Below are 12,469 nucleotides of genomic sequence, written 5' to 3' on the forward strand. Positions count from 1 at the left end.
GTTTTCATCTGAAATAAATGTATAATCCCATGTTTTGTCCTTCTAGAGTTCTCAATGCTAGACCCTCTAGATTCTCCTTGCCCTCTGCACCCTACTGATTATCTCTACCCTGGTTGGTTCAACTGGGCACATTCACAAGCTCACAGCTTTGCCCTTATTGATTAAAGTTACCAACCCACTGTATAATATCCCCCTTTTCCTGGCAGCCATCTGTCTCAGGAAACAGAAACCTCCATTCTCTAAGCCTGACATTCTCATAATGCTATCAACACTCTCTGTATTAGTTCTTTTCCTAAATGCACAGAACCATACAATTTTGAAGAGAAGACCTTAAAAGTTCAGAGCATCCAATTCAAACCTTAGCAGAAATTATTTCTCTAACATCCAAGCATTCAGCTTTCATGAATTATGAAGACTATATTATACAAAGTACTATCTCCAAAATCAGGCCATTCCACCGTCCATTTGGGACAATTCCAATAGGCATTTTGTATTCATATGAATCAAAATCTGTCATTCTATGTAAAGTGCTGTTGTCTCCAGAAGCTGCCGATCGCTCTCTGGATGGAGATCTGCTATGTCAACTCAAATATCTCGGACAGATTCTTCTTCCTGTAGAGAACCGTTGTCTCCATATAGTTGCCGTTAACTCTGGTCCAGAGAAGTGACTTCCCTTCCTGCAGAGAGCCGCGTCAAGCCTGGTCTAAAGCAGACTCTATCTAAAGCTGCCCTCTTTATCCTCCCAGAGAATGGGCATGGGATAATGCAAGGGCTTCTGGGAAGAAACACTTCAACCAATGAACTTGCTCCTCCCAAGCACGCAAGCTCTTCCCAGGAATTCACAAGTCAAACTACCAGGAAAGGCCGGAACTAGAAAATTGTCAAGTACCGACTTAGCACTTAGTAAAAACCCAATATTTCATTATCTCATTAGCACTTAGTAAGAACCTAACAGTTCTATGACTTGTATCTTTTTGTACTAGTTCTACTCACTTGGATCAAGTAGAACAAGTAATTTTGCATGAAATCCTCTAAATAAATGAAAAAAGATACAGTGGTTCCCCTAACTCATATTTTCATTACTAATATACTTTGTTTGATTCTCATTTGGAATCTTCCTTCATTCTTCTCATCATGTTCACTACTTTTCTTTTGTACATCTTTCAGTTTGTCACTATTCTTCCTAAACTAGCAAGCTATGTTTACAACTAAAGAGAATAGTTCAAATGGGGTCAGAGTAGGTAGAGTGAGACTTCATCTTCCCTATTTTACATACCATACCTCTATTAATGCAGCCTAAGATTTATTTTTCTAATTTTGTTCTAACTCTACTCCCTTTTTAGATTGTTCAGTTCCCTCTTGTCTAGAGCCTATTTCATTGGTAAAGCTTAGATAACATCCACACACTGTGATCAGTGAACAACAGGTACCTGTGCTTGGCCTAGAGACTTGCTCCAGCCACTTCCCCAGCCATAGATTGCTGACATATAACTGGGGAAGAGATGGAGAAGTAAGTGAGATATTCAAAACTAGGTTACGACTAGTTGGCTTAAGTTCCACCTTTTAAGACTAAAGAAAATAATATGAAAACAACTCCAGTCCTATGACTTAATAGGATAGGATAATATACTATATGTATATATGATTATGTGGAATAATATTAGCTAGATACATCCAAGTTATATTTATCCAACTAGATAATTAGATTAGAGAATCTGCAGTGGGTCATCTATAAAGTGATGTAGTACAAAGAGCAAGGAATTTGTAGTTAGAAGACTTGGTTTCAAATTCTGGCTCAGCTACTCACTATTCTGTATTATCTTGAGCATGATGTTTCCCCTCTCTTGTTCTCTGCTTCCTTTTCTATACAATGATGATACTGATGAGAGTTAAGTAAGGGGTAACCCCTCTTGGTTCGGCACAAGGTTAGATAGTTAAATGCAGTCTAGTGATGGCGCAGAGTCCCCTGTAAAAGAATTTACAGACCCGAAAACCTAGATTGATAAAAGAGGTTTATTATGGGGCTTGGAAGTATAGTTAAAGTCTAGTTAGTTAAAGTCTAGTTAGTAAAAGGTGAAGGTAGAGATAAAAGGGCACCAGAAATAGGATTCCAGTGGGCAGAGCTCCCTGGCAAGCCAGGCGTTAGGAACCTCATCTTAATTCTAGTTCTTTCTCTCAATTATTTCCTACCTCTCCTTATAGTTTGTACATTTGTTTGCTTGTTGTCTCCCCCATTAGATTGTAAGGCCCATGAGGGCAAAGATTTTCTTTTGCCTCTTTTGCCTTTTTTTGCCCCAGAACTGAGCATAATTCTAGGTATATAGTAGACACTTAATGCCTATTAGCTGACTAAGATGAAGTTAAGCTCTACTAAATTTCTGTAAATAAGAGTAATGTAGCACAGATGAAAGGGCATTAGCCTTTATGTTAGGATATCTGAATTTGAATCCCAGTTCTAATAGTTAGGCATTAAGAAGATTATTTAGTATCTCCAAGCCTCAGTTATCTTTTTTTTGCAAGTAGGGATCTTATATTATTATACCTATCTCACAAAGCTATGGGAAAACAATTTACATACTTTTAAATGCTATAAATGTTGTGCCTCAGTTCCTTTTTAATATCCTGGCCCAGTTTCCTTAATTGTCCTATTCAGTTACTCTGCCTCACGTTATAACCAGATCCCTCTTAATGTTTGATAGGATAAAGTCTTTATCCATTTTAGACATCATTAGAATATCAGGAGCCTCTCCAGTACCTCCCCCCATTAGGTCATCCCCATCCAGGTACTTCCCCATTATGTCATCGTTCTTGTTAGCCTATAAAAAAATCTTGCATCCAATATTCACTGCTGGATTCTTGGAGACAGTCTCATTCAGCCCTGGGACCAAACCATGGATCCATTTGATCCCAGTAAAATTCTCCCTTTTAAATAAATTATTAAATTGTTCTTTAATCTCTATCCTGGCCCCAGTTTCTCCAGCATTACATAAAAATGGAGCTGTTATTTTCTTGGTAACACTAAAAGCTCCATTTAAGCAGAGATTCTGATCTGGTGGAGAGAGGCCCAAACTTAAAATCAAAAGACCAGTGTGAGAAATGGATGGGCATTTATTTGGTTTTATGACAAATTGAAGAAATGAAATTTAATTAGAAAATTGAAACTCACAAGGAAATCAAAGAATAATCAAGGGTGGAGGTTAGTTATCTTTCTGCAAAAGGAGGGAAGCTAATTGGAGACAGGAACTGACTTTTGTGATGAGGGGTAGTTATACTGACCATATTAGCACCCTGGATACCTTAGAATCAGCCGGAGTCAGGATAAGCAAAAGTCCTTGGTCTTTATTCCTGGTCTGGTCTTTAGCAGTAGAAGTGAATTGGATGGATGCAGGATGTCCACAACCTCACCACCTTGTCTCCCCGCCCAGAAGTGACCCCAGCTAGTCTCACTCCACTCCCTAGTTCCTCCCACAATTCTCTGTATACACCAAACGATTGGGCCAGCACAGGATAGTGGGAAGGGCCGTTTTCCAAGCATATTCTTATAGAGTATTGTCCAATAGGTAACTAGCCTCAAGTGCTCAATTGTCTGATTCCCAGTGCATTAACTCAAGAGTTTCAGCCCTTTATAGGAGTGGCCAGAGATTTGAAAAGAATCTTTTGTTCTTTGCCCTAGCTCTCCACTGTTATCTTTCTCCTTCTAGAACATAAGCTTCTTGGGGACAGAAACTAGTTATATAATGAGGGGTGGAGTAACTTCTGTAACATACAATTAATGGGGAATAAGGGGAGGGACTTATGCTTCAAAATAGGAAATAAAATGCTACATTTGGAGTTTCAAAGGTTTGTCTACTCACCTAGGCACCCATTGTTGCAAGAATATAAAATAAATCTTCCTGCATTCATCACTGAGTCCGTGGAGTTCTTGATAAGATATTTTGTTTATTATACCTAGATTCAAATATCAGCTTTGCACTAACTCATCATATAACTTTTGGTAACTCATCTCTTTCTCCTCAGATTTTTCAAATATAAAAAGGGGATAATAAAACATATGTGATGTATTTCACAGCTATTATGAAGATTGAATGTGCATATGGCCATTTTGGCCAAGTCATCCACATATTCCTATGTGTATTGCAGACATCTGTTCAGGGGGAAAAAAAAGCCAAATTTGTAGCTTGCTTACTCTCTTGAAGCTCAGAAAAGCCTCAAGATGATTTTTATGTTCTAAGCTGTTACAAGACAAAGGAGAAAATAGAAAGGAAAAGGAAAACTTTTCAATTAAAATTAAAAATTATATTTTTTCTAAATTAAATTTTAAAAAAATACCTCAGTAGGGGGAATCCCTCCAAGGGAAGGTACATTGTTGAAATGCTGGGCAATACCAGGGTACATAGGACCATTTAGGAGTGGAATCAGGATTATTAATTGACCAAGAAAACATATATGTAAGTCAAATATTCTAAAATTATATGCATTAAAACCCTGAGTTCTATTAGACACATGATAATCTCCTTTACAAAAACCATTAGACGGTACCATGGGTACCGTCTGAAGCTAGTGAGCACAGCAAACAGCAGTGGGCCTGTAGTTAGCAAGGTTTGAATTCAAATCTAGCCTTAGACACTAGCTATGTGACCCCAGGCAAGTTTTTCCTGAGCTACAATTGTTGTTTGTCCTTCATTCTTTTTTTTTTTTCCCCTATAGCATTTTTTTTTTTTCTTTTTAAGGCTGAGGTTAAGTGACTTGCCCAGGGTCACAAGTGTCTGAGACCAGGTTTGAACTCTGGTCCTCCAGAATTCAAGGCTGGTACTCTATCCACTGTGCCACTTAGCTGCCCCTTGTCCTTCATTCTTGAAGAGGACCAAGATATCAGAAAGATGATGTCATGGCATGCAAGTGAATTGGATTTAAGTGAGGGAGGACTGTACAAGTTCACCTGCCTCACTTTATAGATCAAAATGACTAGAGATGGCCCTGGATAAAGTGGGAGACTTTGCTCTTTTTAAGCTAAGATCTTCAACAGGTCTCAATTTAATTGAGGTCCCACCTATTCAGCCATTAAGGATAAGTAGCAATTGAGATAAAGAATCTCCTCTTTCAACTAGTCCAAAAAAATCTAAATAAATAAAAAATGAATGAATCTGGGAGGCAAAGACCATCAGGGTTTCTGGCCGAAGCAGAAATGACCTATTTACCATTCAATCTGATTCAATCTGGACCCAAAGAATGACCAAATGGAGCTTGGCCTAGAACCCATTGGTTAAGAGGATCAGACTGATTTTGATTTAAGGCCTAGTCCTACAAAATGGGAATAGTAGCAGTTCCTACTTCACAGGGTTGTGAAAATCAAAAGGGATAATAATTTTAAGGTGCTCAGAAAAGTTACTAACATATATTAGGTATTTAATAAATGTGCATTCTCTTCACCTTTCCTTCCTTCCCCATTTGAGTAGAGACAGATGAATCAAAGAAGTGGAAGGAGGAATACCCAAAATATTTTGGACATTTTGTTTTAGTAGGGAGATTCTAATACAAAGATTATATATGTATAATATATTTTTAAAATGTCAGAGCACCATATTCAATAACCATTTAAGTATCTACTATATATAGCACCTTATGCTGAATATTGAGGAAGATAAATCATTTAGATGAGTCCCTACCCACATCAAGTTTACAAAATAAATGGCTATTACTATTATTATCATGTTTCATCTAAGCCAATGAGCCTCAATAATGCTAAATATACTTCATTTAGAATCATATAACCATTTATTTAGAAAGGAATTTAGACATTATCTAGTTCCAGGATCCTTATTTTGGGATCTATGAATTTTTTTTTAATATTTCATTAATTATTTTGATATAATATGATTTTGGGGTCCCCTGATCTTGGGGGCTTCTGTTCTAATGTCCCCTTCTCTCTTTTGACACTACCATTACCTTACTGCAGGCTTTCATCACTTCATACCTGGACCATCACAATAATCTTCTGGTTCATCTTCCTATTTTTCAAGGCTCTCAGTTCATCTTCCATTCAGCTATCAAAGCAATCTTCTTAGGGCTGTCTGACCATTTCATCCCATTTATATAATAAGCTCTAATGGTTTCCTATCATACCAGGAATCAGATATATAATCTTTTTTGGTTTTTAAAGCTCTTAATAACTTGGCTTCTTTCTACCTTCCCAGTTTTCCTACCCTTTACTCCTCTCTTAAGTGTCAAAGGACTCTTCAAACATGATACATCATATCATCCCTCTGAACATCTTCACTGGCTATCTCCAATTCTTAGAATGTTCTCCCTTCTCCCCTCTGCCTCCTTGTTAAGTAGCTTTCTTCAGTCCTCAGAATTCTACCTTCTACACAAAGTCTTTCTCAAATATATATAGAGGAATTGCACATGTTTAACATAAATTAGATTACTTGCCATCTAAGGGAGGAGTAGAGGGAAGAAGGGAGAAAAAAATTTGGAATACAAGGTTTTGGCAAGGGTGAATGTTGAAAATTATGCATGTATTTTGAAAATAAAAAGCTTAAAAAAAGTAAAAAACTAAACTAAAATAAAGGAATGATTTCCAATTGTGGATCAGAGGTTGGGAGGTAGGGGAGAATAACTGCAAGGGATCTTTGAATATATAACTCCATAAAAAAGAAAACATACCTTCTGTAGACTGAATAAATGTCTTGAGCAAGATGCATTACCATTTTTAAATATACTTAGACACTGCTATGATTAATACATTACAAATTAATTTTAAAATGTTACTGAGTTCATTCCAGCTTTTAATCATTATGGATTTTCTCAGTCAATGAATAAAAATGGTACAAATACCAATATGTGTAGGATCATTGAAATTTCATGACATTAAAAAGATGTCTTCATTTTGAGAAGTTTGGAAAATCTTGTTTTAAGGTCTCTACCAGCTCTTGCATTCTCTGGCTAATATTCTCTCCTAGTCTTAACAGTGTATGTTCAATGTTCTAAAATTCACATTCTGTTCCAAGGCTGAGTGAAAAGTTCTATTTATGTTATGTTCAATTAATTAACATTTAACATTCCATCAAGACAACTTACCTTCCCTTGAATAGTGTTCTGGGTTTATTTTGTTTCCCTGGATCTGTACCTCTGTTTATTTAGCACAGGATCTTTATGTTTTGGAGGTCTATTTACTTAGGTTTTCCAGAACTGTTAGGAGGTTATTTTATTTTAGCTGGATTTGCCTTCTGTCTGCCAACAGAATAGCAATGTTTGCTCAAATCATTTATCAAGTTTTTTCTTGGTGGAATTGCATATCTGTGGAGGCATGGAAAAGCCTGAACTAGGAGACAGAAGATCTGGATTTGAGTTCTGGCTCTGTCATTAGCTAATTGACTTTGAATAAGTCCTTTCACTTTTCTTGATTTCCTTATTAGTAAATGAGAGGATTGGACTACCTTGAGGTCAATTCTAACATTCTAGATTCTACTATTTTTACCTGCTCTCTTCAGATACTGTATATATTTAAGGTTCCTTCCAAGGGTAACTTCACGTGGACATTCTTACTTTTTGTGTTCTTTGTTTCAACATTCTAGTTCTTCAGGTCCCTTCAAGCTCTGACATTTCATGATTTTATATACATTTCTCCATTAATAAAACTCATTCTTCAGTAGTATTTATAGACTCTTTCCTCACTTGGGTTGAGAAAGTTTGTATTATTTATGAACTTCAGGCTGAACTTTAAAAATTCATTAAATTTAACAAGAAAAGCATCATGATGTAGTAGATAAAAAGACTGCCTAAGGGATCAGGAAAACACAGATTCAAATCCTACCTGCTATATATACTGGGCTTTGTGAACTTGGGAAAATAACAACCTTTTAGTGTCCCAGGCAATCCCTAGGACTATAAATTGTAGAAAATTTTTTCAACAGGAGCTTGCTACATGGATGATATCGCCAATCAGGACCTCCACCCCACACATAAATACATACACATTACCAAATCAATAAAAATTTGCTAAGTATCTACTCTGTGCAAAGGCCTGAAATATATATTGAGAGAGAATAAAGAGATGAAAAATACATTCATTGTCTTTGCCTAAAGGGAACTTACAGTCAAGTTGAGGAGGTAGAATCATAAGACAAATAATTACAGTAATGTCAAACTCAAATAAAAATGGGGCCACCCAACTGCAAGTGAGGATCCATATGGCTGCATATTAATTTAGAAAATCATATGTTAATGTTATACATGGTTATTATATTTTGATTAATTTTCTTAAATATTCTCATCTGGGTTATGGGCTACATACAATTATAATATGTTTAAAAGATCTTGACTGAGTTTAGAGGAGAGAAACAGGAAGGTTTCACAAGTTCATAAAAGGCAGCTTGGTTTAGCAGAAAGAGTATTGGGTTTAATCATGAAACCCAAATCTTGTGAGAATCTAACTGACTCCATTTTGTGAAAAACCTCCATTTTTGAGACTTCAGTTTTGTTTTCCTATAAATCACCTGATTTGGGGTAATACTTCAGAAAGTCCCAAATCTAACCTTCAATAAAAAATCAGATAATACAATTCCACAACTTATTTTGTATCCTTTTTATTGTTTTCTTTTAATGCATAAAAATTTGTGCAAAGACTGTATTTAGGCTCCTTAGCCTGCTGAGGTGCAGTGAACCAGATTTATTCCATAACTGTATAACTTGCAAATAAATCACATAGCTCGGGTTTTGTTTCCTTAGTTATTATAGATTAACTCATAACAGTAGGCAATCATGAAGGGACTTCACAGGGGACCTCAGCCCTCTGGGCAGCTTTTTAGATTACTCCCCAAAAATGAGCTCCAGTTGATTTTTTTTACTGAGGGACCTCTTTAGGAAGACTGATCTGGAAGCTTGATTTCCCCTCAATCTTGAATACTTCCAAGCTAACGTAAGTTCCCATATTCCTGAGAAAGCTCCCTTATGAAAAAGGCAGGAGCTGGTAATAGCACACTAAAATGAACCCCTCTGGGAAAATTTCCTATACAAAGAAACTCCTGGTTCAACCAGGAATGACGAAAAAATACGTGCTATTGAATTATGTGAAATTTTGCCTAAAATTATAAAAGATTCAACTGGAAATCTATTTTGGCCCTTATGTGGTATTTTTCATGACTATAAAATGAAGAAATTAAGGCTAGCCATTGAAAATGATTCATTTTATATCAAATGCAATATTAATTTTGCTAAGCCACTTTATCTGATAGACTTTGACTTTCATCCCTAAAAGATTTTCTTCTTCTCCAGTTTCATAAGCCTAGCACCACTCTTTCTGTCATTTTAGCTTTTCTGTCTCACTCTCTAAGGCATGCTGTTTGCAGAGAAGGCAACTTCAGAAGGCTGGCCACTTTGTTTAAAAGACTATTTTATGAAGAATTCATGCAAAGTAAATGCTCACATTGAGACAAATTGATACAAGGCCATTCTCAAGATGTCTGAAGAACTTTGGAATCAATTGTGTGATGTGGAAGATATTGGCAAAGGACTTCCCCAATATAGCATACTCACATCAAAGGTATTGCTGTGCTCTATGAGCAAGGTAAAACTGCAGTAGCCCTAAGGAAATTTCAAAAGAAATATGAGACATACAAATTTAGATATCTCTCTACTATAAATGTTCATGTGAACTATTTGTGCCTGACCTGTGATAGAGTCTTCTGAGCTTGTTAGTCTAATTAGCTACAATTGGACACAGTGTAACTTTACCCAATATAGTGAAATCATTTTGGTCCTCTCTGAGCATGAAGGACAATCACCAAGACATGCTATTAAACAAGCATCTTCTTTTCCTTCCTTTGTTCTTTCATTTTACTCCACCTCCCTTTATAATAGAAGATCTGATCTTTGAACATGAGAGATGTAGCACAGGTTTCCTTTCTGGGAAAGGCTTGTACCTAATACCAACAACTTATAAATTCTATTAACCATAAGAAATCATCAACCTTTCACTCTCATTGATCTCTCCACAAGTAGGAGAGATACTCCTAAAATTAATGATAATCTTGAAGCTGTTATAACCCAATTTCAGGTCATATCTAGAGGTTATAACCCTAACTGGGGAGATGTAACTGATTTAATGGAACCCCTAACTACTTTTATGACAAGTTAAGTGGTACACTGGGATAGATCCACTCTATCTGAGAAACATGAAACTTATTAATTCGGCTTTTGTTAACTAATCCATGCCAGAAATATGAAAATATTTTCATAAGAGTTGTCCTGGTTGGCATGAAAAGGGCATTGGTGAGATAAAAGCATTGCTCAATATGTTTATGAAAGGAGAAATAAAGAGGAGAAACTTAAGCCAAAACCTCAAATAATCTTGGCCCCTGCCCAAGTAGCTCCGGCTCCCTTCCAAGCTTGGGCCCCTGCCCAAGCAGTTCCAGCTCTCATACAAACTGTATAAAGGAATTGGGGGCTGCATGGATACTTTTGTTGTCACAAAAAGGGCCATCTTACCAGATAATGTAGAAAGAAGTGGGACTTTAGGAACAGAAATAGAGAAGATCTTGGAAGAACTTAGGCAGGATCTTTGGCAGGAGAGTATGGAGGGGAACAGGGACCATAGATTCTGGTGAGGATCTTATCATTTTCCTAAATTCTTATGTCCTTGTTCTAGTTATCCAAGAAGTCTCTACCTCTCCCCATACTGGTAAACCCCATGTTTTCTAAAAGTTGGTAATATAATTTATAATTTCTTATTAGGCACTGGAAATTCTAATTTGGTTGTGATAAGCAAACCAGATTCTATTGATACTTTTATGGGACCTCTAAATACTGCTTGAAACTTGGGAAGTCTCAAAGTATCCTCAAAATTATCTCCCTCTATAGTTATTGTTGGATTTCTCTCAGCAGACTTTTCTCTTCTTATGCCCTAGTCTTTTGTTAATCTGTTGGGCCATGATCTCCTTTGTAAACTTAAAGTCACTATATTTCCTGCTACCCTGATAGATCTCTGTCCTTGAAACCCTATGAAAACTCCCTCTTTTGGTTTCTTGAGGATAGTCTGGGGATTCCATCTGACATCCCTGATTCTATATTGGTGATGTTATTTCCTTCACCATCAAGTCTAAGGAAAGTACCCCACCATCCAGTTCTCAATGTCCTTTGTCCAGAAAGGCCATCAAAGGTAGTATACCATTATTGATTTTCTGAGGGATCCATGTAAACCTCCTTAGAACATTCCTATCCCTTGTTAAGAAAACCAAGCCAGGCCCTGATAATAAACCTTTTTATTACTTTGCATAAGACTTGCATGCTATTAATGTTTATACTATACCCGGACACTCAATAATCCCCAATCTCATGACCATCATCTTCTCAATTCCCTGTGAAGCTACCTATTTAACTATGGAAGATCTTACTCAGCTTTTTTTATTTGGGAGAATATTTTTAGCATTCTCATTCACCCAGATACACAGTACTTTTTTCCTTTTACCTGGAAGTATATACAATGGATGTGGACTCATCTGTATTAGAGAATGTGGAAAGTCTCTTTTTATTCTTTCAAATATTGCTGCAGCATTTAGCTTCCATTATTTTCAAGGATTCATGTCTGGTTCAGTACATTGATGATCTCCTACAAGGAGCACTCAGTATTGAGCTCTGTCAGAACAACAGCCAACAGCTTCTTCTTCAACTTTATATAAGAGGTCAAAAGATTTCTAAATCAAAAGTGCAGTGTTGTCTCCTCCAAGGGAAGTACCTCAGTTTCACTATATCTGCTGGCATTCATTTCCCCAAAGCTGTACAGGCTCTTTAATAATTGTTAGTTCCCATAATTAAAAGGCAATTACATATTAATTTGGGAGCAACTGGATATTTCCTCTAGTAGATTCCATCCTCTGATGAGATCACTAAGCTTCTAGTTTTTCTACCCAAGTATAACATTTCAGAACTTTTGCAGCTTGAACCAGAACATCTTATTGCCTTGTGGACCTCAAAAAAAGTTGCTAATTTCAGTGCAAGGACTTCTAGATTTTGGTAAATACCCTTTTCCTCTTTTTGTGGATGAACATAAGTGGGGCAGTTTTAGGGATCCCCCCTCAATCCCTTGGGCCTTCTTTTCACACTGAGCATATCTCTTTGCTCAGCTAGATTCAGTGACTGCAGAGGCTCCACCATTTTAATTGAAAAGGCATGTGATTAGGTTTTAGCGGCCCCATTTGTTCTGCAGTGTCTCCATGAAGTTGAGATACATCACAATCAAGCTTCTCTGATCAAAGACTTACTGGATGTAAAGTGACTTTATTGGGCAAAGAAGATGTGATATTAGAGCATTATTTGGCTCTCAACACAGCCACATTATTCCTTGAAGTTAAATTTCCAAACTTAACGGGGATTCTTCTCCATGACTGCTTCTCTATAGTAGATATGGCCAAGAGACACTGAAATTACCTCTCTGATATCCCACGTTATATACTGTCTTCCTTATATATAC

The 12,469-nt window shown here is 36.7% G+C and overlaps 1 protein-coding gene and 1 long non-coding RNA gene across 5 annotated transcripts in view; one reads left to right on the forward strand and one right to left on the reverse strand.

Moving 5' to 3' along the window:
* The window catches only part of TTLL11 (tubulin tyrosine ligase like 11), a 250,784-nt gene that overhangs the window by 82,662 nt on the left and 155,653 nt on the right, over positions 1 to 12,469 (reverse strand). The window lies entirely within an intron of this gene.
* The window catches only part of LOC141557397 (uncharacterized), an 88,124-nt gene that overhangs the window by 46,087 nt on the left and 29,568 nt on the right, over positions 1 to 12,469 (forward strand). The window lies entirely within an intron of this gene.

The sequence above is a fragment of the Sminthopsis crassicaudata genome, chromosome 2 (assembly GCF_048593235.1).
Source record: "Sminthopsis crassicaudata isolate SCR6 chromosome 2, ASM4859323v1, whole genome shotgun sequence".
Lineage (NCBI taxonomy): Eukaryota > Metazoa > Chordata > Mammalia > Dasyuromorphia > Dasyuridae > Sminthopsis > Sminthopsis crassicaudata.